The sequence below is a fragment of the Triticum urartu genome, chromosome 4A, assembly GCF_056163025.1.
Source record: "Triticum urartu cultivar PI428250 chromosome 4A, HENAU_Tu73, whole genome shotgun sequence".
Taxonomy (NCBI): Eukaryota; Viridiplantae; Streptophyta; class Magnoliopsida; order Poales; family Poaceae; genus Triticum; species Triticum urartu.
The window spans coordinates 459,491,142-459,499,300 of NC_141876.1; positions in this window are offsets into that span (position 1 = coordinate 459,491,142).

Sequence of the window (8,159 nt, forward strand, 5' to 3'; positions counted from 1 at the left end):
AATAGATGAAGTATTCTTTAAAGAGGAAACCATCCCGAAACACAATTTGCCTGTTGAAATCCTAGGGGATCCTCCTCCACCCAAGGGTGATCCCGTGTCTGAGCTCAAGCCGTTACCTGATACTCTTAAATATGCTTATCTTGATGACAAAAATATATATCCTGTTATTATTAGTGCTAACCTTTCGGAGCATGAAGACGAGAGATTATTGAAAACTCTAAAGAAGCACCGTGCTGCTATTGGATATACTCTCGATGATCTTAAGGGAATTAGTCCCACACTATGTCAACACAAAATAAATTTGGAGAAAGATGCCAAACCAGTTCGTGATCACCAACGACGGCTGAATCCTAAGATGAAAGAAGTGGTAAGAAAGGAAATACTAAAGCTCCTTGAGGCAGGTATAATTTATCCCGTTGCTGATAGTCAGTGGGTAAGTCCTGTCCATTATGTTCCTAAGAAGGGAGGTATTACTGTCGTTCCTAATGGTAAAGATGAATTGATTCCGCAAAGAATTATTACAGGTTATAGGATGGTAATTGATTTCCGCAAATTAAATAAGGCTACTAAAAATATCATTACCCCTTACCTTTTATTGATCAAATGCTAGAAAGATTATCCAAACACACACATTTTTGCTTTCTAGATGGTTATTCTGGTTTCTCTGAAATACCTGTGTCAGCTGATGATCAATCTAAGACCACTTTTACTTGCCCGTTTGGTACTTTTTCTTATAGACGTATGCCTTTTGGTTTATGTAATGCACCTGCTACCTTCCAAAGATGCATGATGGCTATATTCTGTAACTTTTTTGAAAAGATTTGTGAGGTTTTCATGGACGATTTCTCCGTCTATGGATCCTCTTTTGATGATTGCTTAAGCAACCTTGATCGAGTTTTGCAGAGATGTGAAGAAACTAAGCTTGTCTTGAATTGGGAGAAGTGCCACTTTATGGTTAATGAAGGTATTGTCTTGGGGCATAAAGTTTCTGAAAAAGGTATTGAAGTTGATAAAGCTAAAGTTGATGCTATTGAAAAGATGCCATGTCCCAAGGACATCAAAGGTATAAGAAGTTTCCTTGGCCACGCCGGTTTTATAGGAGGTTCATTAAGGACTTCTCAAAAATTTCTCGGCCTCTGACTAATTTATTACAAAAAGATATACCATTTATTTTTTATGATGATTGCGTAGAAGCATTTGAAATACTTAAGAAAGCATTGATCTTTGTACGGTTGGGAAGACGTCTCCTCCTTCTTGATCCAGCAAGGGGAAGGAGAGGTTGATGGAGATCCAGCAGCACGACGACGTGGTGGTGGAAGCAATGGTGATCTCGGCAGGGCTTCGCCAAGCTCCAACGAGAGAGAGAGGTGTTACGTGGGGAGAGGGAGGCGCCAGCGACTTGGTGCGGCAGCCCTCCCCCCCACTATATATAGGGCCCCTAGGGGGGCGCCGGCCCTAGGAGATGGGATCTCCAAGGGGGGGGCGGCCAAGGGGGGGGGACTTGCCCCCCAAGCCAAGTGGGGCGCCCCCACCCCTAGGGTTTCCAACCCTAGGCGCAGGGGGAGGCCCATGGGGGGTGCACCAGCCCACCAGGGGCTAGTTCCCCTCCCACTTCAGCCCATGGGGCCCTCCGGGATAGGTAGCCCCACCCGGTGGACCCCCGGGACCCTTTCGGTGGTCCCGGTACAATACCGATTACCCTCAAAACTTTCCCGATGGCCGAAACTAGACTTCCCATATATAAATCTTCACCTCCGGACCATTCCGGAAATCCTCGTGACGTCCGGGATCTCATCCGGGACTCCGAAAAACTTTCGGGTTACCGCATACTAATATCTCTACAACCCTAGCGTCACCGAACCTTAAGTGTGTAGACCCTACGGGTTCGGGAGACACGTAGACATGAGCGAGACGACTCTCCGTCAATAACCAACAGCGGGATCTGAATACCCATGTTGGCTCCGACATGTTCCACGATGATCTCATCGGATGAACCACGATGTCGAGGATTCAATCAATCCCGTATACAATTCCCTTTGTCAATCGGTACGTTACTTGCCCGAGATTAGATCGTCGGTATCCCAATACCTCGTTCAATCTCGTTACCGGCAAGTCACTTTACTCGTACCGTAATGCATGATCCCATGACCAAACACTTGGTCACATTGAGCTCATTATGATGATGCATTACCGAGTGGGCCTAGAGATACCTCTCCGTCATACGGAGTGACAAATTCCAGTCTCGATCCGTGTCAACCCAACAGATACTTTCGGGGATACCTATAGTATACCTTTATAGTCACCCAGTTATGTTGTGACGTTTGGTACACCCAAAGCACTCCTATGGCATCCGGGAGTTACACGATCTCATGGTCTAAGGAAATGATACTTGACACTGGAAAATCTCTAGCAAACGAACTACACGATCTTGTGCTATGCTTAGGATTGGGTCTTGTCCATCACATCATTCTCCTAATGATGTGATCCCGTTATCAATGACATCCAATGTCCATAGTCAGGAAACCGTGAGTATCTATTGATCAACGAGCTAGTTAACTAGAGGCTTACTAGGGACATGTTATGGTCTATGTATTCACACATGTATTATGATTTCCGGATAACACAATTATAGCATGAACAATAGACAATTATCATGAACAAGGAAATATAATAATAATCATTTTATTATTGCCTCTAGGGCATATTTCCAACAGTCTCCCACTTGCACTAGAGTCAATAATCTAGTTACATTGTGATGAATCGAACACCCATAGAGTTCTGGTGTTGATCATGTTTTGCTCGAGGAAGAGGTTTAGTCGACGGATCTGCGACATTCAGGTCTGTATGCACTTTGCAAATATCTATGTCTCCATTTTGAACATTTTCACGAATGGAGTTGAAGCGACGCTTGATATGACCGGTCTTCCTGTGAAACCTGGGCTCCTTGGCAAGGGCAATAGCTCCAGTTTTGTCACATAAGAGAGTCATCGGGCCCGACACATTGGGAATAACTCCTAGGTCGGTAATGAACTCCTTCACCCAGATTGCTTCTTGTGCTGCCTCCGAGGCTGCCATGTACTCCGCTTCACATGTAGATCCCGCCACGACGCTTTGCTTGCAACTGTACCAGCTAATTGCCCCACCATTCAAAATATACACGTATCCGGTTTGTGACTTAGAGTCATCCAGATCTGTGTCGAAGCTAGCATCGACGTAACCCTTTACGATGAGCTCTTCGTCACCTCCATACATGAGAAACATATCCTTAGTCCTTTTCAAGTACTTCAGGATATTCTTGACTGCTGTCCTGTGTTCCATGTCGGGATTACTTTGGTACCTTCCTACCAAACTTACGGCAAGGTTTACATAAGGTCTGGTACACAGCATGGCATACATGATAGACCCTATGGCCGAGGCATAGGGGACGACACTCATCTTTTCTCTATCTTCTGCCGTGGTCGGGCATTGAGCTGTGGTCAATCTCACACCTTGCAATACAGACAAGAACCCCTTCTTGGACTGATCCATATTGAACTTCTTCAATATCTTGTCAAGGTATGTACTTTGTGAAAGACCAATGAGGCGTCTCGATCTATCTCTACAGATCTTGATGCCTAATATATAAGCAGCTTCTCCAAGGTCCTTCATTGAAAAACACTTGTTCAAGTAGGCCTTTATGCTTTCCAAGAATTCTATATCATTTCCCATCAATAGTATGTCATCCACATACAATATGAGAAATGCTACGGAGCTCCCACTCACTTTCTTGTAAACGCAGGCTTCTCCATAAGTCTGCGTAAACCCAAACGCTTTGATCATCTCATCAAAACGAATGTTCCAACTCCGAGATGCTTGCACCAGCCCATAGATTGAGCGTTGGAGCTTGCACACCTTGTCAGCATTCTTAGGATCGACAAAACCTTCCGGCTGCATCATATACAATTCTTCCTTAAGGAAACCATTAAGGAATGCCGTTTTGACGTCCATTTGCCATATCTCATAATCATAGAATGTGGCAATTGCTAACATGATTCGGACAGACTTCAGCTTTGCTACGGGTGAGAAAGTCTCATCGTAGTCAACCCCTTGAACTTGTCGATAACCCTTAGCGACAAGACGAGCTTTATAGATGGTCACATTACCATCCGCGTCTGTCTTCTTCTTAAAGATCCATTTATTTTCTATGGCTCGCCGATCAACAGGCAAGTCAGTCAAAGTCCATACTTCATTTTCATACATGGATCCTATCTCGGATTTCATGGCTTCCAGCCATTTGTCGGAATCTGGGCCCGCCATCGGTTCTTCATAGTTCGAAGGTTCACCATTGTCCAACAACATGATTTCCAGGACAGGGTTGCCGTACCACTCTGGTGCGGAACGCGTCCTTGTGGACCTTCGAAGTTCAGTAGCAACTTGATCTGAAGTTTCATGATAATCATCATTAACTTCCTCCCTAGTCGGTGCAGACACCTCAGGAACAATTTATTGAGCTGCGCCACTCTCCGGTTCAAGAGGCAATACTTCATCAAGTTCTACTTTCCTCCCACTTACTTGTTTCAAGAGAAACTCTTTCTCTAGAAAGGATCCATTCTTGGCAACAAATGTCTTGCCTTCGGATCTAAGATAGAAGGTATACCCAATAGTTTCTTTAGGGTATCCTATGAAGACGCATTTTTCCGATTTGGGTTCGAGCTTTTCAGGTTGAAGTTTCTTGACATAAGCATTGCATCCCCAAACTTTCAGAAAGGACAGCTTAGGTTTCTTGCCAAACCACAATTCATACGGTGTCGTCTCAACGGATTTCGACGGAGCCCTATTTAAAGTGAATGCGGCAGTCTCTATAGCATAACCCCAAAAAGATAGCGGTAGATCGGTAAGAGACATCATAGATTGTACCATATCCAATAAGGTGCGATTACGACTTTCGGACACACCATTACGCTATGGTGTTCCAGGCGGCTTGAGTTGTGAAACTATTCCACATTTCCTTAAGTGCATGCCAAATTCGTGACTCAAATATTCTCCCCCACGATCTGATCGTAAGAACTTGATTTTCCTGTCACGTTGATTCTCAACCTCACTCTGAAATTCCTTGAACTTTTCAAAGGTCTCAGACTTGTGTTTCATTAAGTAGACATACCCATATCTACTTAAGTCATCAGTGAGGGTGAGGACATAACGATAGCCACCGCGAGCCTCAACGCTTATTGGACCGCACACATCAGTATGTATGATTTCCAATAAGTTGGTTGCTCGCTCCATTGTTCCAGAGAATGGAGTCTTGGTCATTTTACCCATGAGGCATGGTTCGCACGTGTCAAATGATTCATAATCAAGAGACTCCAAAAGTCCATCTGCATGGAGTTTCTTCATGCGTTTGACACCAATGTGACCAAGGCGGCAGTGCCACAAGTATGTGGGACTATCATTATCAACCTTACATCTTTTGGCATTCACACTATGAATGTGTGTAACATCATGTTCGAGATTAAATAAGAATAAACCATTGACCAGCGGGGCATGACCATAAAACATGTCTCTCATATAAATAGAACAACCATTATTCTCATATTTAAATGAGTAGCCATCTCGCATTAAACGAGATCCAGATACAATGTTCATGCTCAAAGCTGGTACTAAATAACAATTATTGAGGTTTAAAACTAATCCCGTAGGTAAATGCAGAGGTAGCGTGCCGACGGTGATCACATCGACCTTGGAACCATTCCCGACGCGCATCGTCACCTCGTCCTTCGCCAGTCTCCGTTTATTTCGCAGTTCCTGTTTTGAGTTATAAATATGAGCAACTGCACCGGTATCAAATACCCAGGAGCTACTACGAGCGCTGGTAAGGTACACATCAATAACATGTATATCACATATACCTTTGGTATTGCCGGCCTTCTTTTCCGCTAAGTACTTGGGGCAATTCCGCTTCCAGTGACCGTTTCCCTTGCAATAAAAGCACTCAGTCTCAGGCTTGGGTCCATTCTTTGACTTCTTCCCGGCAGCTTGCTTACCGGGCGCGGCAACTCCCTTGCCGTCCTTCTTGAAGTTCTTTTTACCCTTGCCTTTCTTGAACTTAGTGGTTTTATTCACCATCAACACTTGATGTTCCTTTTTGATTTCCACCTCCGCTGATTTCAACATTGAATATACCTCGGGAATGGTCTTTTCCATCCCCTACATATTGAAGTTCATCACAAAGCTCTTGTAGCTAGGTGGGAGCGACTGAAGGATTCTGTCAACGACCGCATCATCCGGGAGATTAACTCCTAGCTGAGACAAGCGGTTATGCAGCCCAGACATTTTGAGTATGTGCTCACTGACAGAACTGTTCTCCTCCATCTTACAACTGTAGAACTTGTCGGAGACTTCATATCTCTTGACCCGGGCGTGAGCTTGGAAAACCATTTTCAGCTCTTGGAACATCTCATATGCTCCGTGTTGCTCAAAACGCTTTTGGAGCCTCGGTTCTAAGCTGTAAAGCATGCCACACTGAACCAGGGAGTAATCATCACTACGTGTCTGCCAAGCGTTCATAACGTCTTGTTCTGCAGGGAAAACAGGTGCTTCACCTAGCGGTGCATCAAGGACATATGCTTTCCTGGCAGCTATGAGGATAATCCTCGGGTTACGGACCCACTCCGTGTAGTTGCTGCCATCGCCTTTCAGCTTGGTTTTCTCTAGGAACGCGTTGAAGTTGAGGGCAACATTAGCATGGGCCATTTGATCTACAAGACATATTGCAAAGATTTTAGACTAAGTTCATGATAATTAAGTTCATCTGATCAAATTATTTAATGAACTCCCACTCAGATAGACATCCCTCTAGTCATCTAAGTGATACATGATCCGATTCAACTAGGCCGTGTCCGATCATCACGTGAGACGGACTAGTCATCATCGGTGAACATCTTCATGTTGATCATATCTTCTATACGACTCATGTTCGACCTTTCGGTCTTCTGTGTTCCGAGGCCATGTCTGTACATGCTAGGCTCGTCAAGTCAACCTAAGTGTATTGCGTGTGTAAATATGGCTTACACCCGTTGTATGCGAACGTTAGAGCCTATCACACCCGATCATCACGTGGTGCTTCGGAACAACGGACCTTAGCAACGGTGCACAGTTAGGGGGAATACTTTATTGAAATTATTGTGAGGGATCATCTTATTTACTACCGTCGTTCTAAGCAAATAAGAAGCAAAAACATGATAAACATCACATGCAATCAAATAGTGACATGATATGGCCAATATCATTTGCTCCTTTTGATCTCCATCTTCGGGGCGCCATGATCATCATCGTCACCGGCATGACACCATGATCTCCATCATCATGATCTCCATCATCGTGTCTTCATGAAGTTATATCGTCATCTATTACTTCTACATCTATGGCTAACGATTTAGCAATAAAGTAAAGTTATTACATGACGTTTATGTTGACACGCAGGTCATAAATAAATTAAGACAACTCCTATGGCTCCTGCCGGTTGTCATACTCATCGACATGCAAGTCGTGATTCCTATTACAAGAACATGATCAATCTCATACATCACATATATCATTCATCACATCCTTTTGGCCATATCACATCACACGGCACATGCTGCAAAAACAAGTTAGACGTCCTCTAATTGTTGTTGCAAGTTTTTACGTGGCTGCTATAGGTTCCTAGCAAGAACGTTTCTTACCTACGCCAAAACCACAACGCGATATGCCAATTTCTATTTACCCTTCATAAGGACCCTTTTCATCGAATCCGATCCGACTAAAGTGGGAGAGACAGACACCCGCTAGCCACCTTATGCAACTAGTGCATGTCAGTCGGTGGAACCAGTCTCACGTAAGCGTACCTGTAAGGTCGGTCTGGGCTGCTTCATCCCACGATGCCTCTGAATGAAGATAAGACTAGTAACGGCAAGTAAATTGACAAAATCAACGCCCACAACAACTTGTGTTCTACTCGTGCATAGAAACTACGCATAGACCTAGCTCATGATGCCACTGTTGGGGAACATAGCAGAATTTTAAAATTTTCTACGCATCACCAAGATCAATCTATGGAGTCATCTAGCAACGAGGGAGAGGGGAGTGCATCTACATACCCTTGTAGATCGCGAGCGGAAGCGTTCAAGAGAACGCGGTTGATG